This window comes from Corapipo altera, unplaced genomic scaffold, assembly GCF_003945725.1.
Source record: "Corapipo altera isolate COAL_440 unplaced genomic scaffold, ASM394572v1 2b, whole genome shotgun sequence".
NCBI classification, from domain to species: Eukaryota; Metazoa; Chordata; class Aves; order Passeriformes; family Pipridae; genus Corapipo; species Corapipo altera.
The window spans coordinates 6,221,248-6,245,922 of record NW_020884874.1 but is presented as its reverse complement, the minus strand read 5'-3'; the positions used below and the strand labels follow the sequence as shown (position 1 = coordinate 6,245,922).

The 24,675-nt window shown below is 36.3% G+C and overlaps 1 long non-coding RNA gene across 1 annotated transcript; it reads left to right on the top strand.

The window, feature by feature from the left end:
* Window positions 1-3,597: 3,597 nt before the first annotated feature.
* Window positions 3,598-15,089, top strand: LOC113960074. Its single transcript, XR_003531971.1, has 2 exons — window positions 3,598-3,661; window positions 14,919-15,089. It is a non-coding gene; the product is annotated as an uncharacterized LOC113960074 (long non-coding RNA).
* The last annotated feature ends 9,586 nt before the right edge of the window (window positions 15,090-24,675 follow it).

The following is a 24,675-nucleotide window of genomic DNA, read 5'->3' as shown; positions in this document are numbered from 1 at the left end:
TTGTAGCCTTTTACTTTCACATTTTAAAATGATCACAGCCTAAATCAGAGGAGCTGAAAACACATGACTATTCTCTTTAAAATGCAGAGCCATCAGGGTCCTCTCCTGTAGAGGGCTGATAAGTGCTTTAAATTTTTCAAATGTGGTAGAAATTGTGGCCTTTCACCTTTAGCCTTGATTAAGGTTGGGATTTAACACATACTGCTTCTGTATTTTCTGTGATTAGATTGTCCTTGGGCAAGTGCATCCAGCATATTCTGGGCAGGTTAGTGATCAGTCTTCTACAGGGAAAAGAACAAAACCAGGAAATATTCATAATTCATTGTGATCAGACATTTAAGAGTACTCTAGAGAGATCTGCTGGTTGTGGGCATTTATTCTACAGTCTTCTTATTTTACAGTTTGCTCTTCATGTTGGTCTTTACTATATGCTTCAGTTATTTTAAGGCATTAGTATTTCCTGGCTTTGCATACACAAGCCAGAGCTTAATTATCACCATATTTGCCTGTAGAAATGTTTTATTCTTTCAAATAATGTTCTCTGGCCTAAGAAAATATTCCTTTTTAAAAATAAATTAATCAGACCAACACATGATCTTGAACTTAATAATAACTGCTGAATATTAACAGCATTAGACACTTTTCTGCAAGATTTTAACTGTGTTTTTTACACTGCAGTGAAGTAAATATACATGATTATGTTGCTGTATAAATATTTACAATTCACCATTCTCAGTTATAGAAAATATGTCACTTTTTTTTCCCTAACTTTTCTACCCCTAAGTTCTGTTTAAAGATCTTAAAATTAAGTTCTCAAACTTCAGGCTCATGTGTATAGCTGAACACAAAGGAGTGAAATTTACCTTTCTGCAGGGAACCAAGGGGATTCCTATGTAACACAAGTCCTACTTAAACTCGATCTCAGAAAGCTTAACATTTCCCAGAATCACAGAATAGTTGAGACTGGAAGGAACCTCTAGAGACAATGTAATTCAATCTCCTTCTACAAAACCAGGGTTAACTAAAGCAGGTTGCTTCAGGTCATGTCAAGTTAGGTTTTGAATGCCTCTAAGGATGGAGACTCCATAACCTTTCTTTGCAACCTGTTTCAGTGTTCAACCACCCTCATAATAAATAGACTTTTTCTAATGTTTTAAAAGAATTTGCTTTATTTCGGTTTGTTCCCATTAGCTCTTGTTCTTTCACTTACCACTGAGTCTGGCTTCATCTCCTTTGCTTACTGCTGCAGTGGGTTGACCTTGTCTGGCTGTCAGATGCCCACCAAGGCACTCCATCAGTCTCCCTCCTCAATGGTACAGGAGGATAAAATAAGATAAAAAAACTCATCCATCAAGTTAAGGACAAGGAGAACATTCAGCAATTACCACCACAGGCAAAAGAGACTTGGAAATGAATTTAATTTATTACCAATCAAATCAGAGCAAGATAACGAGAAATAATAACAAATCTAAAAACAGCTTCCCAGCATCCCTCCCTTCTTCCTGGACTCATCTTCACTCTCGACATCTCTATCTTCTCCAAGCAGTGCAGGGAGCTGGGAAATAGCTGTTGCTGTAAGTCCACAACACTTTGTCTCTACCACTTTCTTATTCTCACTGTCTGCCCTTGTTTCAATGTGTGATCCCTTACACATGAATTTCTTCAACACTGAGTCCTTCTCACAGGCTGCAGTTCTTCACAAACTGTTCCAGTGTGTATCCTTTCCATGGCATGCTTTTTTTCTTTGGGACATGACTGCTCCAGCACAGGTCTCCCACGGAGTCTCAGATCCTGTCAGAAAACCCCCTCTGGAATGGGTTTCTCTCCACAGGCAGCAGTTCCTGCCAGAAGTCTGCTCCAGCATGGACTTTTCAAGAGGTCATAGCTTTCTTCAGGGTATATCCACTGGCTTGGTGTGGGGTCCTCCATGGGCTTCAGGTGGATATTTATTCACCCTTGGACTTTCATGGGCTGCAGAGGGACATCCTACCTCACCATGGTCTTCTCCACACACTGCAGGAGAATCTCTGCCTGGCACCTGGAGCACCTCCTTCTCCACTGATCTTGATGTCTGTAGAGTTGTTTCTCTCACATAACCTCACTTCTCTACAAAGAATGCATTTTTTTACTTTTTCTTTAATGTGTTACCACAGAGATACTACCAGCATTACTGGTGGGCTCAGCTTTGGCCAGCAGGAGATCTGCCTTGGAGCCACTAGGAACTGGCTCTGTTCAGTGTGGGACAATGTCTGGCATCTCACAGAAACCACCCCTATAGCCATCTTGCTGTCAAACCTTGCCATATAAAATCAATATACCTACTTCATGTATAAATATAAAAATTGCTCAAATTCTCATGAACCTCTTCTGCTTGAGTTTGATCAACCCCATCTCTCTCAGCCTCCTCCTACATGTCAGATTCTCCAGTCTCTTAATCATCATCATGTCCCTTTGCTGGATTTGCCTCAGTATTTTGCTGTTTCATTTGAACTGAGAAACCCTGTACTGGATACAGAACTGCAGTTGTGTTTCACCAGGCATGAGGAAAATTTCAAATATTCTTGTCTGACTAAAACTTAGAAGGCCACTGCATTACGCCATTTTTTTCTATTCGAAATCTATTCAGGATCATAGGATCACAGAATCATAGAATCAATTAATTTGGAAAAGACCTCTGAGATCATAAAGTCCAACCTATAATCTATTATAGGATCTATTTATAGGATCCATTTAGCAAAATGGAAAATTTAATATGTTAAAGACTTTCAAAAAGACATGTCAAAAAAATGTCTATCTTTCTTTAGACATTAAACATTAAAACAAAACCTGCCTCTGACCTTTTTCTGATCCTTGAAGTCATAAGCCATCCAGTAAAGAGAATGATCTTCTCATTACGTTGGGACTGTTTCCCTCACAAGTGTAAAGAATAGTTCAGAATATTTCTCAGAGTAGTTTCATAAAGACTTGGTGTTTTCATGAAGTCCGAAGTCCTCCCTGTTCATCTTGCTCTCCAGTCTGGATTTCTTAACTGGGTTTTGAACCAGAGACATTCAGTTTTTGAGTTGTCTGCTAATAGACACTCCATTTCTGCAGCATTTTTTCTTCCATGGACAACTTGCAGTTGGTTCTCTACTCTGTAATGAATTTCAGTTTGTACTTTAGCGTACACAGTGAATCAATGCTTAATATTTTTCTTCTGTTCAGATGTCCTGTCTTAAGTGTTAACATTAAATTTAGTGAATGTGAATAATATATAGCCACTGAAACTCAGTAATTCAACCTGATACAAACCTTTTATAATCATACTACCACTGTATAGGATGTTTGTAGATATTTTCACCCTCATGTGTGCATGTATGTTCCTTGTTGGGTTTACTGCTATAGCTAGTAAAAATATTCCACCATTTACATATTTTTTTTGTTCCTGTTTACTTTGTCTTCACAAATAAGAATGCAAAAATATTGATTTGCTCGCTCTGTTTTTGAAGACACATACTTTTTTGTTAAATTATATTTTCGATTCAACAACTACTTTATTCAGCTTTGTGTTGCTTCCTTTTAATCTACAGGGAATAATCCTATATCATGTAGATGAATCAAGAATACAACCAATAGGATCACAGAATCATATAATGCTTTGGATCAGAAAGGACCTTCAAAGGTAATTTAGTCCAACCTCCTGTCATGGGCACTACACCTTCCACTAGACCAATTTGTTCAAGGACAAATCCAACCTGGCCTTGAACACTGAATATATTGTTTATATGCCAGTAATAACAGCATGTGTTATGTAACCTTAATAATACTGAGCAATTCTTTTTTATATTTAAAATGCAAAGTATTTTTAAAATATTCCTACAGTAGAGGGAATGAAACTTTTAATATAAGTATATTCAAAGTGTTTACTACTCACAGTTGCTGTGTAAGGACATTTGTTCAGTGAAAACAATAGACTCTCTTGCAACTACCATCCTTTTCCCCAGTTTCTGATTATTTGCAAAAGAATAAATATTTGGGCAGAAGTTAATTGCTTCTATTCAATCATTTGACACATTCTTCATTACTTTTAGAACATATGAGCCTTTCATCCAGTCACAGGTACGATTAAGACTGATGAAATCATTAGACATGTTGTAAACATTCAGTTTATCCATATAGAGTTTGGCAACGTCTTAAAGGTCTTCTGTCAAATTCATTCACTGTTTAATTATTTGTTGTTGATGTTGAACAACAATATGATCGCTATCATTTGTCATTACACTCTATTGCAGGCATAGATTTTTCACTGTATGGCTGCTGGTTCCAAGAAGGTTTCAGTTAAGTGAATGGAAGAGTTAATAACATCTCGTGAAAGTCTGCAGTTTCCTTGTGAAATAAAACTACTATTTTCTTAAGATTCCTGAAGAATAGCAATGAATACTGTAACTGATGAGGACTCCTAACCAAACAAACTAAGTTAAATTTTGAGGGCTAGAACTGTCACTTGTTGCTGTTGAAGTATTTCTGAATGAAAGCTCAAAAGGCACAAGACAGTTGTCTTGTTTAAAGAGAATGTAGAAATGACATGTGCAAATGTACCTTCAGTAGCTTTTATTCTGTGATTCAGCTGCAGAGTCTTGTTACATTTTGTATTTAACAACTTATCTGAGAAAGTAGATAATCTGTGATATCTTCCTTGATTAGCTCATTAGGACTAAAGTAATGGAAAAATAATGCTGCATGATGGTAATCGTGCTTGTAATTTATAAGCCATCTATATTCTCACCTTTTCTGTTATCTGTGAAGTATTTCCTGTGACTTCTCGTGTGGTAGATCCTAGTCATATTTATTATTTTCGATTGTGAGCAGAATATAGATCTTTGGACTGTATCAACAGTGAGGACAACAGCAAAACTTGGAGTTGATAATTTTTTCCTAGATTTTTCTAGATTAAACCTTTGTTTTAACCTATTCTATCCCTTATAATAGAAATAAGTAAAACAGGTATAAATACAGAACACAAGTGTGTAAGTATGGAGCATGCTCAGTAGGCAAAGGTTCTTTGTGGCTGATGTATAAACTTTTCCTCTCATGGGTACACCTTTCCTCACACACAGATGGTTGATTTAGTTATGCACACCATCTATACCATATACTCTACTTTAAAATTTACACCCATGTTAACTGGAAGTAGAGAGAGGCGCAAGAAGATGGGGTTTTGAGATCCTTATTTTCAATCCATGCCAGTTGCCATGTTTGTGTCTCTGATCCTCTTCCCTGCAAAAAAAGAAGGTGAGGTATAGATCCCCTTTCCTTAGTTACTTCCTTGTTCAATTTCCAGCTTTCCCTCTAAACTGAAAAATAGCTTTCAATGAAAGGACCTTCTCTACAAATGTGACTTGTTTGTTTTCAGGGAAGAAACATGTATAAAGCCATTGTTTGAATGTTAATAGAAAACAATTATGCTGCTTTCTGGGTCAATTTCTGTGTTTTTTGGCTTTCTACACAAATGCACTTGCAGTCATTTTCAGCTGGGTCTTCTAATGCCTGGACCCCCGAGCTGCTTTTCATCACAACTCTAAAACTGTGTGACATCAATGGAAATTGTGTTTTTAATACTCTCAAAGGTCTTGTGAGGCTTAAATAATTAATATTTACAAAACACTTCAAAATCTTTAGCTTAAACGATGAGGTGGCAGGTCTTAAAATCTAGGGCACGTCTTGAAATCTTAGACAATATTACCTAATGCTTACAGCATTTCTCTGAGCTTAGATGTGTGTTTTATACCTGGTTATAGAAATCCTATTAAATGCAAAATAATAACAACAGGTTCATCTGAATGCAGTCGGTAAGAGAAATTTGTACAGAAAGGCTTGTACTACTACTTGTACAAAGGCTTTGTACTACTACTACTACTCAGTAGATATAGTCAGCAGCAGTGAGACTTAAATGGACTACTTTTGTTCACTCAGAATGACTCATAGCTTTAGCTGAAACACATTTGCCACACTGATCCAGGGTTGCTTCTTACTGGGAATGCTCAGTGTGAAATAATTAAATCTCCCTGTACCACAGTAGCCCTTTTATAGAAGTTAAAACTTCTGCAACTCATGATAGGAAGCAGAGTATATTAGTCTGGGCAGAACTATCTTAATGCACTGCTTCCGCTGTACCTGGAGTGGTAGGAGGATGTTTGATAATAAGGGGACTTGCACATCCTTCTTTCTCCCCTCCCCTCATTGAAATTCTAGCCCTTTAGGCACTCTTCCTAGCTACTGTCAGGGATCTGCTGTTTCTCTTGACTGTGTGTCTGTAGCAGCCGACAGCACTCAGGCTTTTTTTGTTCCTATTTTGATTATATCCTGTTTTCCACACTCTACTGCAATGCTGAAAATACAACTTTCAAGAGCTTGGCTGGTTATCTTAACACTACACATTGTAGGTATCAATGTAGACATCAGTGTAGAAAGGATTCACTTCACCTGGCTTCAGATGTATGCATCTGAACTTGTCAACTCCTCTTACAGTCATTGCAGAGAAAGGTATGATTACAATTCTGATAATGAATGAATTATCAGGCCTCTACTTAATGGTGAGGTGAAACACTTTTTAGAATTACTCCTAGAAGGAATGCAGAGGAAATCTAGACAATTAAATATAGGAGTTGGACTAGATAACTGAAGGGGCCAAAAACCAGCTCTCAGCAAAGAAAAGCTTGGTCAATTTGAACGATAAACCTTGGAAAACAAGGGCTGACAAGAATCTTGTGATGTGAAGAAACTGGACGCTTATCATAAGACCTATTAAAGAACAACCTTATGGATTACCCTGGCACCAGCACAATTAACAAAGGACTTTTTGAAATTTTGTTATCGAACCATGTTTACACCCCTGTAATCCTCCCCCCCACCGTGTAATCCTGCTTGAAGAAAAATTAACTATTTGGAAACTGCAGTAAAACCTTGTGCAATCCCTTAATTAACGTAGCTGGTCCACCTCATTAACATGTCCAGCCCCTGAGGCCCTTAAAATTGTGTTCTCGCATTCAATAAACTATTCCAGTTTCTGCCCTATATTGGAATCATGTTTAGTTTTCAGACCACCAAAGATAACCTTTAAAGGTCCCTTCCAACTCAAACTATTCTTTGATTCTATTGATTTTACTCATATGCTTCCCACCTTAAATGACAAAAATTACTGTGTGATTCTATGATGTGGCTCTATTGGCTGTGACCCAAGGAGATCGGCCATGTCTTATATCTACCTCAGTATTCTCATTTGTATATTATCATGAAAATTGTAATTCTGAAACTGAAAGCATCATTAAAAGAAGCACTGGTGGTTGATGGGGAGTAGGAATGTCAATGTATTTGCATTTGTGCTGAAAGACCAATGCTCGCATGGTGAAACTGGGCTTTTTTTTTTCCGTGGGACACCTCGTATTGCAGAGCCCATTACTTTAAGTGAAAAAAAAAATAATTTTGATTTTAGTGATTTGTACATTTTTTCAAATGTGTAACAGCATTTAGCTGTTATTGTCTCTTTTGGCAGTATTTGATACTAGAATTTTCAGTAACTTGGTTCACAGCAGGACTTGCTTGTACACTCATGATCTGGTTTGACTCATTTTCTCTTATCTGCAGTAAGTAACATTCATCTAATACACTTTAAGTTTTTGCACAGCTCAAAGAGCTTTTGTAGGTCTTCTGTGTTTTTAATATTTAGATTCTATCTGTAGGATTGATTTCTCAACAGTGTGCCATTGTTTCCTTGAGTGGGTAAATGACAGCCAAATCCATTTTACACTTCCTTTTGATCTTACCGTGCAGTCTCATCCTATGTAATGACCTCTATTATATATAATTTTGGATGCCACATATCTTAATGAAGTTAAAATGGTTTGCATCTCTTGGTTAGCTATGGTGTATTAGCATTTGTAATGTCTTCCAATGAATGTTGTCCACATTTTTCTGGCAGATGAAGTTGATTTTTTTTTCATGTTCTACTTGTATGTCCTGTAATCTTGTCACAGGCACCTGTGAAGTGTCATATTGATTTTAAGGTGCTTAATAAATCACAAAGCCCAACATCTGAAATATCTCTTAACATTTCTTCCTGACCTTCCATTGTCTTATATTTCCAGCCATTTAGGCAGAGCTATAGCTGATGATTATGTGTCACTGTGGTAGTCCTTTTTAAAAGTTCTTTTTTACCATATTTGGGTGGCAGAAAGATCAGCTTTAAAAGGATTTATGTTTCATTGCAGTTCAATTGAGTTTTGAATGACAACAGCAGCGAAAACTCCTTTCTTGTTTCTTACTGTAGCCCTGAGTATACTGTTTCTCAGAACTACCCTGGATATCTCAATATCCTACAGTGTAGATGTTAGAACTCATCCCACATAACAGTAGATATGCATGCAGAATTTTATGTTTACACCAATTCAATAGAAACTGTTTCACACTAGTGATAATGGTTGGTGTTAGCAGGTCTCATTTCTTGATGAAATTTTAAAGCCAGAGCTTTTGAAACACAATAAAGGCAGCAGATGTAATATTATATTTAGTTAATCAATTAGTATGCCTATAGAAAGATATCATATTTAAAATTAGTACAATTTTCCTTCTTGCTGCCTTGTGCAGAAAATTCACAACAATTAATAAATAGACAAAGATCTTGGTAAGGGGCTAGGTACATAGATCAGAATGCAAAAACAACCCAGAGAGTAGTCTAAATACTATACTGTGCAGGAACTCTCACTAGCTTTTCCTCTCCATCTCTGTGAAGCCTGAGTCGGCTGCATAGTAAATTATATTCACAGCGTAGTGAGGTTGAGCACACATGAGGTACAAAATTTCAGGTAGTCATCCTAGCATAGGTATTGGTTTAAAAAACAAGGGATAGGACAATAATCCCCACCATCTGTAACATTCTGAGGGTATTGGTAGATGGAACTCCCAACACTGAGAAAGCCTGCAGTATGTCTGAATTTGCGCAGGAATAGCTGTTTCTTAAGGAGGCTTTTCTTTCTTCAATACAGAAGAGATTTCCTGTACTACCAATCCTTTTCTTTCTCTTTTTTTTCCTGTAATAGAAAAAATTGCAATGAGATGAAAAAATTTCTCCAGCTATTTTATAGTCTACAATGTGTCATTTATGAATCAGAGAAAATTACTTCTGTTTGTCACCTCAAGTGCTCCATCCAGCTATCCACATTTTTCTGGTTGTGATCACTATAAACCAGAAAACCTCTATTAATATATTCTTTCCTTTATAATACCTCTGTGTAGTCAGATAATGTCACTACATAGAGAGCTAAGAAAAAGAAAGAATGAAAGTAGTTTCCCAAAACACTTTGAAAATTTTTTCATTTCCAGAATTAAATTAGGTACCAGAGATTTACATTTCATTGCAGGGCAATGCTGTGTAGCGTCTTAAGGAACCTTTGAAAATTTTACTTCTGGTGATCAGAGGAGGTATGAAGTAAGTATATGTGGAGAACTGAAATCATCCTTACTGCCTTTAGGTGATTTAAATTTAAATAAGAATTTTTGGCTGAATATGTAATGTTGAAGTCTGACATTATCTCTTAGTTTACTCGTTATTTATATATCACATACATTTTCTGGGTCATATTGCCTTCCGCTTCTACACAGAATTGAAAGACTAATTGACACCTTTTTTCCTGCCATTTGTATATTTTCGTATTTTAAATTACGATTCAGGTTAACTTTTTTACTCTTATTTTATGGTCTATATTTTACTTTTCTAGAGTTATGCTTGTTTTGGATCAATTCATTTACGATTATACCCCCACTCCCTCCCTAAGTTGTCATTACTTTTTACTGTTTGCTTTTCTACTTATTGAGTAAAATCCAATTCCTACCGTGCAGGTCAACAGTTTTCCTCAGAGACAGAAGTTGCTGATTATTTTTCCTACAAAAATCTCAATCATACACCAATTACACACTTACCTCTCTGATTGTTTTGGTCCATCCTGCGTTTCTCTCTGAAAACTCAAATAACTCTCAGGCCTCATCTGCTAGTGAAAAGCATTAGTGTTAAGAGTGTATCTCTAGATCTTCATGTTCACTACTCTTTCTAGAAAATGTCAGAACCTTTATATAATTAACATGTGGGGAAACTTCTCTCTGCTCAGGGTTATTTGCTTCTGGAAAAGCAATACCTGATTTCCTTTCAAAGCTACTGATAGCAATTTTCACCCACTTGCTAATAAAATATCTTATGTCTCAGAGGAGAGCAGTGACAAATCAACACTTGTATTATTCAGACTAGTTAATTAAAAGAGTGATTTATCAATTTAAAATTCCAAATCCCTTTTGCTTACTTTTTTTTTTGCCTTTGTTGCTTAATTATACAAATGTAAATCCACCTTTAATAACCATATTTGTCCATCATCCAAAGCTCACAATGTCCTTGGTGATCTCAAATTCTATGATAAATGCCCTGCAGGCAGTTTGATAAGTTGGACTTTACACAATAAAATCACACTGTTATTGTCATCCTCACTGAAACATTGTAGTTTTTTCCTTCCAAAATAAAGCTTTAATAGTCTGGGCAATACAAAACTACACAGGACATTCCAGTCCCACTCTTGAGAGCATTTTAAGCCAAGCCATCTACTGACACCATTTATATATCCTCCTCTACAGTGGAGAGTAAGTTATTTTTCCTGCCCCCACAGAGAAAAATGTAATAAGTCAGACCCCATTCCAAATTTCCTATTGCACATCTGATTTAAGGTTAAGTAGTATGCAAAGGAGCATCGAGCCTGTGCATTATTTTGAATATTAATTAAATTAAAAATAGGAAGCAATATGATGCAGGTTCATGGTGTTAGAAATATCTGTTCTTTCTCTCAGAGCCATATGCTTGCCACTGTTGCTGTGTGGGCAGGCTGGAGAAGGTGCAGCCTTAGAGCTGAAATTGTGTGATTTCCACACACCATTCCAGGCTGCAGAATACAGGCAGATTTCATGTAGTGTATATCAGACTAAAGAAAGAGAAGTGTGAGTGGGTTTTTTGTTGCTGCATACTTCCTCATTTTTTTCTCCAACATGACAGTTGATGGCCAGCTTCCATCAACTGCACCATCATCATCTTCAGTGTGAACCCATCAGCTGTGTGCAGGGTGAGACTGTGCTATGCAAGGCAGCATATTAGGACATTCTGCAGCAATTTCTAATGCACAGAGTGTAATATGTAATGTTTTCTTTACTCTCTTCTTCTATTTTTTTTTCAGTTGTCCTGTCGGGACATACAAGTTACAGAAAAGATCCTAGAGGCACTTTTTGGACTGAGAAATATTCCAATTCCTGTTATTAGGGCTATCACATCTTCTTGATGTTGCAGTACTTCTGTTCACACTATCCATCATGAAATAGGAGAAAGATGAGCATTTCTTATAATTTCTAGGCAAGAGTAAGTTAATAGAGGCAAATTTGGAAGTGATGCAATCTATGGCTTGTTCTTGTACAATGAGAGAATTTGTGGAAGTAACATTTGATTTCCAGTCAGGACTCTTCTAAGCATTGCTTTTGGGTAAGAAACAGCAACATTGCCTTTGTGTTCCTGTTTCATGTTACTAATTAACATGGTAACTGTCATCAAAAGGCCAGTAGGCATTGATCTGTTGATCTCCCAAAGTGATTAGCAACATGAAATTTGCTAATAGGATTTGCCTGAAACAGCACCAAAAAGCAGAAAGGCCAGTTTCACCTATGTAACAATTTAATGTAGAAGGGCTGTCACATCCAAAGGGTGACTGTTTAGTTCTCATATTAAATAATACTGATATTGCAACTGTACACAAATGTTGTATATAGCTATTCTTGCAATGAATGCAGACCCTTCATTAACCTAGCACAAGTCTGCAATGCTAAATCCTTCCATATGAAAAATTCAATGACAATACTTAGATGAACTTCTCTCAGTAGGATTATGAATACTTGCTAATTTTGTTATGAAAGTGTTTGAAGAGATACCATGATTAGATAAAATGGATGTCAATAAAATAAAGAGAATCTGTTAAAAAATTTCTTTTATTTTTAGTATTTCTATTTCTTATTCAAGTGGAAATGTGAAAAAGAGACTCTGTGTATTTTTCTCCACATGTATGAGAGAGAGAGGAAGATTTGGCTGAATGATGACTTCCTAGAAAGAAAGTGACAAAGATTATCTATTTGCCCAGATTCATTTCACAGGGCATTTTCCGTGATCAAAGAAGCTAAAGAAAATGTAACTGTCATGTACAGCTCTCCCATTAATTTCTTGTAATAGAATTTAGGTTGTGATTGGATCTGTTAGTAAGGTAGTTGTGGGATGGAATGCGATAAAAAAACCCAATATTTTCCCAACATTTCATAAGTGGCCAAGAAATTTCTTCTTAAAATCCATGATACTTAGACAGCAGTAATTTTTAAGTGTTGAAAAGGTTTTCCACAAAATAGAATATTGAAATAGTATAATTTACATAATAATAGTTTGATTTACATATTTATTAGTTTAATTTCATTTGCCACAAACAAAATGTTCTAATCTGGTTACAGGATGTGGTAGGGGAAAAACAGTTTTCTCCCTGAAGTTATAAAATGGTAAAACCCCAGGGAGTGGTGACCCTTGAGAATTTTAGCCAATGAGCGCTTTTGCAAAATATAAACATATCACAAGCAGAACAGAAGAGAAGGTAGTTGTAGTTGTTGTAGAAGAAGTAGCCATGTTGTGAAGCCACGAGGAGAAGCAGCAGCAGCCCCACTGGGGTCTGGGCCTCCCCCAACCCCTGGCTGGGGGCTACAGGGCCTTGGAACAGTGTAAGACTGGGCTAAGTACCGTAGTTAGAAAACTGGGGGATGCTTCTCCACCATCATCAGCAGCAGCAACAGTGACAGAACTGCACTGACCAGAGAAACGGTGGCAGAGAGCCGGAAGAGATAAGACCAAGCAACAACGACAGGCATGCAGCAATACAGAGAGAGAGAGCCGAGAGAGAGCCAGCAACAGAGAGAGAACTAGGCTCTACACAGAGAGAGAGAGAAAGTTGGGGTAAGAACTGAACAAAACAAACCCCAAACTCCTTGGAGACCCCTCCTAGAGAGAGGAGGATGATGGACTCTTACTTGAAAGAGTCTTAGAGTGCTAGAACACTGCAGAGAGAAGCTGAAAAGTTCAGGTGTCCTGGAAAGCTGGACCGGGACGATTAAAGGAATATGGAGGGGGTGACCTTGGCCCCCCCTCGCCGCTGCTGCCAAGCTAAGCTAGCAACCTGAGATCAGAGCACAGAAGCTCTGATAGAACTCTTGAGGTGGAGGCCTTCAACAGGAAGCTGCCCAAGACGTTCTGACTCAGGGGTGAATCCCCTGAGGAAGGGACCTTCATGGGGGTCTTACACCCCATGATATGACGTGGTGAAGCGAGTTTTGTCCCTGTTACTCAGCCCACGGAAGAGAAAGACCCTTGCTTGGAGACGAGGGGCCAAGGGGCTTGAATACCCCTCGTGTGTACTGGCAGAGATCCAGCTACAGCTGCTGCATGGAAGAGAGAGAGATAGACTGCTACTCTGAAGAGAACGCTGCTCTGAAAGTGGAAAAGATCTTTTCCTTCTTCCCTCCTGGACATTTATTTGGAGGGGAGAAGAGATTTGATCCATTGTAAATACTTTTATGTCATGGTAGAGATAGCTAAAGTTGTATATAATGTATTGTAGTATTTATTTGTACAGTCATTGTAATATATATTCCCTTTCCCCCATTTTGAGTCTCGTGTGGTGTCTGGAAAACCCATCTCACATTGGGTTGAGAGGTTGTTTGGACTAGGGAATTGGATTTTGGAGCTCTCAAACCATGACACAGGATAATCTCTAACCTTCTGTTGTTCTTCATTAAGTGAACACACAGACACACGTACTGACCTTTATCTACATTTCATAGAATGTTTTCACTTTTTCTCCAAATGCATTTCTCGATTCCAAGAAAGATTTACTGGGGGAAATCCCAAGAAAAAAAAAGAAAATGGTGACCTTTACAGTTTTCTGTTTAATTGTTCCACATTTATTTTTTGTTGTTGAATTGTGAGGTCTTCTCTAGGGTGTTTATATTGCTCTTTATCATATCTGAGCTAAAAATTACGGTTAAAAATGCAAAAGTTAGCAATTGCAGTTTTTGAACCAAATGTTTTAGTGATGGTTACTCATCTTTATGTTTAATGGTTTGTTAGTTTTGGAGCTGTGAAAATACTTCCTTCCATAAATAAGTTAATTCAAAAATTTCAAGTTTTTTCTATACATTAATATTTGTAGCTTTAAAAATTATATGAAAAAAAACAACATTGGGGGAAAACAGTCCCCCAAAATAGGAATTCCTTGTCTAATGTTGAAATGTCACTGTGTGTAATAGTAATCTAAATGCTAGGGTAGAATCATGAAGTAAATATGATTCTCTTATTAACATTTCAGTGTCTTACGTCTCCATCACTATCACCATCAAGTAGGAGAAGAGATATTCAGTAGTAGCAGGCAATAGCAATGATATAATAAGAAAGTACAGATGGAAATTCTTGTACTAAGACAAAGGGAGTGCCAGAGATCTGAAGACTCTTCCCATGAAGTATTTAGAACAGTGACTCAAAATAGGAAATATTTCAAGTTTGGAATATCTTTGTTTAAAAAATTAAGTGTTTTTTGTTGAGTGGTCTGTAGGAAGGGAGAACTACTCCTTTTTAAAGCTAGAAAATAGTCACATAAGTTTCTTTAGTCATAAATGCAGGGATTTTGAAACTAAACTCCTCGTTTGCTGGGCTTCTTATCTTGGCCACAGAACTTTGTTAGTGCAGCAGCCTTTCTTTCTGTTCTGTGTTCATCCTGAACACCTTTGCACTGCTGTTCCCTGTTGTGACATCAAGTGTCTTTGTCTTCTTTGTGCAGTGTGAAAAGGTAGGAGGAATTCAAATTGGAATGGGGTCAGCATATCAAGGGATGAGCTTCATGACCACCACCACCACTGGCAAGAACCTGTCTGTGGTCAGGCACATGCCCCTGTCCCCAGCATGACACTCCAAATTGCTTGCTCAATACGAGAGAGCTGAGCAGCACTTACACTTTCCAGAACGAAGGTGTCTATCCTTTAGCATCTAAAAGTACATTTGTATGTTGCTTTGTAGGCAGATGTGAACAAATCTAATTACCTCATTCAAAGTGTCATGATAACTGTGATGCAAAGCCTGTAGGGAGAAGCTGGTTTGTATACAGCAGTCTTGGAGCATGGGTGGATCAGGATCAGGATTCAAAAGGTTTTATTGCTATTTAGATTCTACTCCTACTCCCTCTGTACTACTTCTCCATTTTATCAAGAGTTCTAGTCTCATAACAAACGGTGAGTTTAAAGGCATTTTTATAGGGTATCTAAATTAATTAAATATAAAGAACATAACAGTATGGTTAAATCCATTTGTCACACTTAATACTGAAGGATTCCTAAGACACTTTCAACAGTGACATATATCCCAAAGAGGTAATCCTTCTGAGGAAGAAGTGGTCCATTAGGGGAAGATTGAACCTTGGAAACAGGAAGACAGACAGATATGTCATTATTTGAATGACCTTAGTACCTTAGGAGAGTTAGATACCAACAAAGAGGAGATGAAATAATAATTAAAAAACCCAAACAAAATCCAAAAAACTAAGAAGGAAAAGTTATTTAAAGCCTGTAAGGAACAAAGCACAAAGTAATATATTTCATCAGAAATATGTAAATGTATTCTGAATATTCTTCTAGAAAAAAAAAAGCACACTTTTTTTGAAAGAAAATTCTTCTCCTATAAATTTGTCATGAGTTCAGTATCTAAATTAATGTTATGACAAGGGCTTCAGGTGTCAGGATTTCCTGCAAAGGAAATTATTTTAACCTCAATCCAGAAATCAGAGGTTATGATGGGAGACCGTGCAGGCTTGATGATTAAAAGAGGATTCAGATAAAACTGTTTCCCAACTTCACTGCAAATTTTCTAATGAAATGACAAAGCTATCTTTCCTTTAAAAAGTGTTTCTGACAAAGTTCCGTATTTGAGGTTAATGACATGTCTACCTGGCTGGAGTCTTTGAAAAAAAGTGAAAAGTTGGCTGAGGACATGATGTATGAAGAAAGGAAACAAAAAGAAAAATAATTATAAATACTTATTCCCATGTTGGCAGAACTGCTAAATAACAACATTTAAATGAAAGGAACCCTCTGTACATAGTTATATCTTGTCCACGCCCAGCACCACTGCAGTCAGTGGAAACCTTACCTATAATTTCAGAGAACATAGAAAAATCAAGAGAAATTTTACTTTCAGTGTAATTATAATGTGGTGCTAGATATGCACTGTAGAGTACTTGTATATAGGAGACAACCACTCTAGAAACTTCAACCTGCCATTTAGATGGTAAATAACATGTGTTTCTTCTTACATTTTTTGATACCTTCATGTTGATACCACAGAGAGAAAGTTTCTAAGCTTCAGGGAAATTAATCACATCTTCATTACAATATTTCCTGCAAGGAAGTGCCGTAATTCCTATAAGGAAGCAATGTGACAAAGCATGCTTTTAGTGGTCCTTATAAAAATTGCTTCCTATCAGCTGAAAAAGCTGTTTTTATTGGTACCAATGAGTATAACAACTGATGCTGCTTTCATGAAGACGATTATGAAAGGGAGGTCAGCCTTATGAGACACAACTATAACCTTTTTTTCCACCCAGTGCTTACTGGGTAGAACAAAATTAGCAAATAACATGTTTAGGAAGCTCTTGCCTCTTAATCTGTAAAGGACTTTCACATAAACAATTGTTTTTAACACTACTTACATCTACAAGTGACTTTTGGTAAATATGTTAAGGAATAGTTAGTATACAAAAAATTTTTCTGGACAGTTTGAGATTGTTTCTCTAGAGTCTGTGAGGAACATGGATTTAAACTTAGTGATTTGTTGTGCAGAATTTTGTGGGTTATTCTGATGTTCCGTTTTTCAAACTGTTAGAGAAAGTATTAACTTCAAACCATTGTTCGGGTATACGAGTGTCAGGCAGTCTGCTAAATGTCAAATCCTATTGACTATAGTTGGTATTTGCATGGAAGTATTCAAGTTACTGGAATAATTTCCTTTTTCCTTGCCTGTCAAAGACTTTTGGAGAGTGGAAATACATTATCTGAAACTGTTTTCATGGCATTTTTATGTCATACTCTCTAAAATCCTGCAAGAACATGTTCACTTGTGGCTCAGTTTCTCTATTCTCAATGTTTGTCACATTATATCAGCTTCCCTAAAGGTTCTGTTGCTTCTGCCTGCAAACATTGGTTCATGTATCCCCAAACTGTCATGATTTCCATGCTACCCCAACCATTCTTTGCTTATATCTATTTAGTAGCTTCAACCAAAATATCAGTCTCTTCTTTCTCCATTTTTCCAAAAATAGTGAAAAAATATATAAAGAAAACCTTATGATACAATTGCTACCTTGGGTAGAATGAGGTCTGTCTGATATGATAATATGCCCTGTATTCCCAAGTTATTTACAAATCTAGCCCATTTTTGGTTATTTTAAGAATATTCTACTTGTCACTCTTCCCTTATACATCCAGGTTCTGCCAATTTCTCAGGCTTGCTTTCTCTGCAGGTTGTCTGTTATGTCAGCCCACAAAATAACATGAATACAATGCTGGTTTATATATAGTAATGCAGTAATGCATTTTAAAAATATACCGGCTATACAATAATTGTATGTGTCCAAGATAGCTTTCAATTGCTACAGAAAATAGAAAATGACAATGGTTTTATTACATTTCTGTTGAAGATCTGAAGTGTGCATACAAGTACCATTCTTCTTCTTAAATCTTTTGACCAAAAATCAGTTCTTCTTATCTTTTATGAATGAATATATATGGGAAATGTAATCAAATAGAGTGAAATTGCATCACTGTGAAGTTATAACCTGAGCATCCCTCCAGTTCCTGACTAATACATATAACAAGAGGGGACATACAAGTTCCTGAGGACTTGATCACAGACACATTTTTTTCAGGAAGCTTCAAATCTTTATAGGAATAATACACTTCTGTTGGTTAGCTTGCAAACATAATGCAAACGAGGGTTGCAAATACATAATGATTTCCTCAAAGGACTGCAAGAATTAGTCTGAATGAGAAAACCAGTTTCCACTGTAGTAAATTTAGAAAAATACAGACAAAATGTAAGGACAAATGTTGCATTTCTATTTGTATTCCTAGTAAAGGGAAGAATTAAATTGTGTATTTCAAAAATTCAGTTTTATTGCAAATATGTGGTGTTTAGCTAATTATAGATGCCTTGTGTGTTGGTGTAATTTCCCCAAATCAACACCTAATTATATATTTTTACTCATACTAATGACGAGTTCAAGAGAGCTGGAAGATTTCTTCAGTAAAAAATGAAGTTGGAGAGTGAGCAAAATCATAGCTGTTTGACACTGGGTAGCTTACCTTCAATCCCAGCTGGAGGGAACAGTGAAATAATGCAATTCCAAATACCCTTTTCCCGGGTTTTCTATTCCTTTTTACTGCCTGTCCTTAGCTGGATGTCTGGTAAAGCAAATTCAGCTATTACTTCCCATACTTACATCCTTAGAAAGAGGATGTTCAGTGATTAAAAATGTTTGAAGCAGATAGTAGATGAGAGTGAAAAATAATTGGACTAGGGTATTGATTAATGCACACTTTCATATTACTATGGAAAATATAATTTGGTTTTGATCACTCACAGACAAAAGCTTTCAGCTTATCTCCTCTCTCCCTGTTTTTCTTACTGCTTGTGTATCTTAGATGTTCTATTGTTTGTTAAAAATCACATTTTATTTTCATTTCTTTAATGTTAGTATTCATGAGGAAAAGAATGTGTTAATATCATTGTTATCTTGTTTTAGATAAAGATGGATTTGGAATGATTGATTCTCTGTAAGGAATATAATAGTCTATGTAGTTGGCTGCTCACAATGCTTCTGAGAAAAAGTTTATTAAGGATATTGAGATTTTATGAAAAAATATTCTGCAATATGGTGTGGTTATGTTTTAGGTTTTTATTTATAAGGTTTCCAATTGATATACTTTGTTTTTCATACATTCCTTTTCAAATCCTTTGGAATCTGGATTGCATAGATAAAACTACAGCTACTCTTGGGAAGAAAAATCTAGACAATGACTTAGCAATCAAACCTACAGTTAGTCCTATGTCTTTTAAAACTAACGATGATTTCTAAACAGTTTGATAACCTCAAGCTTTGGCAAAGGTAATATAAATGACTTTTAATTAGTTTCTCTTGGTATTTATAAGCATAAATTTTACACACAGTTTTATCACTTAACCACTTTCAATTATTAAGTATTCACAAACCAAATAGGCTTAAAGTGAAAACTTACATTCAGTAAGCACTATGTACGATTATTTTTCACTGCACACTAGTGAATATTGGGGCAGATGGGGATCTAGTATGGACAAAACAGAAGATTTTTTGGGGGAAAACAAGAACAATAGTATATAAATATTACAAAAACTGCCAACACAATAGATTGGTATTCATCTCCATGGATGTATCACAGAGTCCCTTTAAAAGACCAAATGACTAGTCATTATTTTGGTAGAGACTGATTACTTAGTTTCTTTCTGTTTCCTTTGCAATCACATAAGCATTGTGACAATAACAATGGAATCTACAGACAATGGATGCAGAATGTGATACATAGTGATCTTATCAGTAGACATTCTGCAGGAGACATGAAAGTCTCCTTTAGCAGAGTTACATGTAGCAATTCTGAATTTAGCCAAAGGCAACACTTTTAAAGAATGGTATTTGCTGCCTACTAGCTAGAGGCTTAGTAATACATGTGGATAAGTATCAGTGTCTTGCCATCTGCAGTGTCGAATCTATAATTCATAGGTGTTGACATGGGCCAAGGACCACTTCCAGTGAACAGAGTGGGTTGACACTAGTTTAGAACTAAGAAAGATTAACTTTATTGGGACAAGCTATGCTGTGCCAGCTGTCTACTGTGAGAAAGAATGGTCCCTTGACTGTTTAATATATTAGCATAAATGTAACTTCAGGGTCCAGCCCCTTATGATTCTTATGGGATCATGTCATCTGGCAGAACTGAGAGAAAAAAGAAATTCCTGTCATCAACCAGAGGTAATAAAGCTAAATGGCAAATAGAGGAACCGCCAAAGGGCTTATTTTGATTTAGGATTTTTGCTGTGTGCAGTGAACTAACTTGTATGAGTAAATTTTAAAAGTGTGATGAACAAAAAAAATAGACTGAATTAATGCACATAATTTTTCAGAAGGGTTTTAATAGTGCATAATCAGTATAACACTAGACATAACTATACAGTTTCCAGCTTAAAGCTGGCCTTGATTCAATTGTACTGGTGTGCTCTTGCATCTGTTTGCAAAATATAGTCTGCTGACGTATACATATAATAGCATTTACAATAGCAGTTGAAAGAAAAGCTTTGAATAGTTAAGGACATCATCCATCTTATTATGTCTACAAATAAAAATATTATTCTTACCAAGTAAAAAGAAGTTCAGACTTCATCACAAGAATATAAATGAAATAGATTTTTCACAAGTGAAGGTCTTTTAATGAACATTGAACTCCACAACTGTTTGTTCCAAGATCTTTTAAGAGATGATGTTATGAATCTGTTGGTTTTTGTTTTATCTCAATAAAATTTTAGCTACGTAATCAATACTCCATCACTTTGAAGCATATTTCTGGAAAGTTTTACTTTTTGTTTCAGTTTGTAACAATGAATCCTGATGCTAAGTGCAAAAATGTTGTAATTTCTAGACTAAGTAGCAAGTCTCAGGAAACTTAAGCTGAGCTGAAAATGTGGTGACTGTAAGATCCTGCCTGCCTGCATGCCTACCTTACCTTACCTTGCCTTGTTTTGCCTCGACTTTCAGGTAGAGTTGGAAAATCAATCAGTAGAAGTAAAAACTTGCTTTGTTTGGTTTTACAAGAAATAAGTACTTTGTCAATATAGATTAAAAAATCAAACCAAACCAAAACATAACAAAAGAAAGAATAAAGCAGGGGAAATCAAAATAGTTAATGACAAAACCTTCTACTTGAAGAAGTCCTTCTTTCTGATATTTCTATTCTACCAGGTTAAAATATCAGAATACTTTTGGTAAAATTTAACAAGTCCCTAAAGTACTGGTACTTAAACTGCACAGATTCAAACATGATCACTAGTGGAGGCAATTTCTTTAATAATTTATCTTAAAAGTGGATCTCAGTCTTCAGATTACCTAATAGTTCAAACAGAGTAGGCCCTAGGCTGTTTGTTCCTGTAGTTTCACATTTTCACATCACTAATCTGTGTTACTATGTGTTTCACCACAGACTTTTTAATTTTCTCTCTTTTTATTGACTACATGGAATAGTTTAAAAAGCGTATTTCACATTTGCAGAATTCTATCTCTGCTGGACACACACCACCATACTCTGTTTTCCCACTTTTATAGACTTTCTGGAGATTATTCTCTGTAATTAAAAAACAATTTTCTGCCTGCATGCTCATTTAGGTTTTAAATATAAGTACAAACATTTGCACACTTATATTGCTACTAGAGTCTTTATTAAATGTCCTGATTCGATGAAGAAAACTGATAGAAAATATATTGTGAATGTTTTCACCACTATGGAAGATTTTAGGGGTTTTCCAAAAACCTATTAAATTTCCATCCTCTATAGCAAACAAATAAACTAGCAAGAACAACTGTGAACTTTTGGTTCAATAATGTTGCATACTGGCCACTGGGATTTTCAGCTTATTGAATAACTTTATGTAATAGATGTCTCTCTTGTCTTCAGCAGCTGTAGAAAATTCCATTGCAACTTTCCCTCAGTTAAACATCAAAACTTTTCAGGCGTTTGGACTGGGTTGTTTGTGTTGTTAGATGGAGCTCAAAGACATTGGCTCGTGTTTATCTGACAGACTACCACTTACAGTGCAATGAAAGAAGGCATCTTTCTGTCAGCATAATCTGCCCATGGTTCTTCACTTTCATTATATTCTGCTGCATGCTGACTGTCACTATGGTGTTGTCTTAAGCAAGGAGTAAACTGTAGGGCTGAATAGAGAAAAAAAAAAAAAGCTTGCTATGTCTGTACTCATATCCCTCTGTTTTATTACCAATGTGTTGTAAATCACCAAGCAGCTGATGACATTTAGTCACGAACAGCAATCAATAAAATCAGAAGTCTTAGAATACCTCTGCCACCTTTACCTGCTCAGCTTGTTCTACCCTGTTCACAACGTGCAGCAAACCTGAGCTTGGAGTGTAGCACAAAGTAATTTTTTCCCCTCACTCAATTATAAATGCTTGGTTACTGAATATTTAATGCCATGATTAACACTGTGATCATCCATGTCACATTTTTATTTGTCCCTTTCATCTGAAGGATCCAAAAATGCTTTCCATATCTCTGATTACACAAAGACTATTGAAAGGTTTCTTAATCCAACAAGGGAAGAAAAAAAGACTGCTTTAACAGCATAGCACATCTCATTGTTATTAATGATAATAATAATTCCTGGCATTGGCTGTAAGTTTCACTTCTTTTTATGCAGCTTTCAGAAAGCAATTTATAATCAGGTATTGGAAGACTTCACATCCAGCAGTTTTCCAATACAGATAAGCTTATAACTTGTATCTGGAGTAAAGTGAAGGCACACACATTAACCATGTTACCCCAGTCAACAATGTAGTTATAATTGGAGATCTGAGGAGCTTTGAAAGAGTTCATATATTCTCACCTCAGTGTCCTAATTTAGCTGTTATGACATACTTCTGAACTAAATGTCAAGATAAGATATGAAAGAATCTAAAGAAGAAAATCCAATGCCATCCTAGTTGGATAATTAGTTTTTTTTCTAGAACAAAAAAGCTCTGCCTTTGTTCTGAGATGTGAATACTAAAGAAAAATAAAAAGGAACTGAGGTGCAGTAAGAATTTTTCAGGAATTCTGAAAGGATGGCAGATTATTTACAGGCTTACAGAGCAGACAATTGCTATGTTTGTATTAAACCAGTTTAGCCATTAGGACAAATCTTGTGCATGTGCCACATACTAGAGTCCTCACAGGATGAAAACATCAACCCAGATGTAGTGAGAAGCTTAGTTGCCTGAGATGTGGACTTGGGAGCTGCTAGATGACCATCTCTGTGTGGAATTAGAAATAACTATATGGCAGCTAATATCAGACTATTTGTTGATGACATAGAAAGTGAGTTTTCACTTCTATGTAGTGTGCAAAGATTCATATCTGCCTCCTGTACCCCATCAGCTCTGTAATCCCTAGACTGCAGACTACAGGCTGGTTATGATGTCTGAGAATGGGAATCACGGTGAAGAGAAAAATTTCATTCCATATCCTCTTCCTGTCAGGCCACCAAAAGGCAAAAAATACATGAGTCTTGGGACTGGCGAGATAGGAACCTTAGGGAGCCTGATGTTACAGCCTGAGTGAGTCAGGGAAAAGAAATGCCAGAAAAGAAATGTCCCCAGGTGCTTCTCTTTGCGTGTACTTTCATGCCCAGCAACTTTCTTTCCTCCATTGCGCTGCATTTTCCAGTCCTCATTTTAATCTTGTAATTCTTGCATTCTTGGCTTCATAGTGGATGAGTTTCTACTAGAAAGTTAGTTCCTCCAGGGAGGGTGTGTAACATCACAGATGTCAGCTCTTACATTTGGTTCAGTTTGCATGTTGGGCATATACTGCTCACTGTTTTGTCTCCTGCTCTAGGATCCTCAGATTAGCTGTCACTATGTGGGGTATCAAGATCTGTCTCTGACAGAAGAAATATTATAACTTAGGTGACCATGTCTTCATATGTTTTAAATCATCCAGATCCATTTGTCTCTCCCTCTATGTGGATATTTAAACTGTATCTCTTCCTCCTTCTCTTATCCCTCCCACTTTTTTTGATAACCTTTGTGATTATGTAGTTCCAAATGCAAGAAATATTCTCTGTGAGAGCTGGGTTTAGGAAAGAGAAATAGATGCATCTGGCAACCAGCTATCTTCTCATTTACCATACATCATAGTCATTCCAAAGCATATATTAATTGCACAAGAATTTAGTTATAAATTTGCTTTAGTTGTTTCTGCAGATAGATGTTTTTTCACTCCACTGCAGAATCTTTGTACAGCCCCATTCATTTATCCACCAATTCTGAAGATGAAAACTCCTGAAAGTTTTTTGACGAACCAGAGTTTTTATATTTTAAAACAAACAGTGTCAATATTTTCATGTAACTTCTTTTTAATATTTATCCTAATTTTAGAAGCTATCAATCTTTCCATGTGGATTCTGCCAGATTTTATTATAAGTTCTGGACACATGGAGCCTATTACTCTGATAGCAGTAAAAATATTCTTAATTTCTTTAGTATTCTTCCCATTCTGCAGACTGGGATCAGACAAAGAATGTGAGCTTTTCTGAAACAGGCATAAAGTAAACAGCTTGTTAAATAGGTCATCTTTATTTAATAGTTATTAATGCTTTACTGTTCATGGCTTTTTAACTTAATTGTATTTATTTATAGAAATTTCCCTCTACGAGGCAGTTTGGCTGCAGCATATTTCCTATAAAAGAAGTCT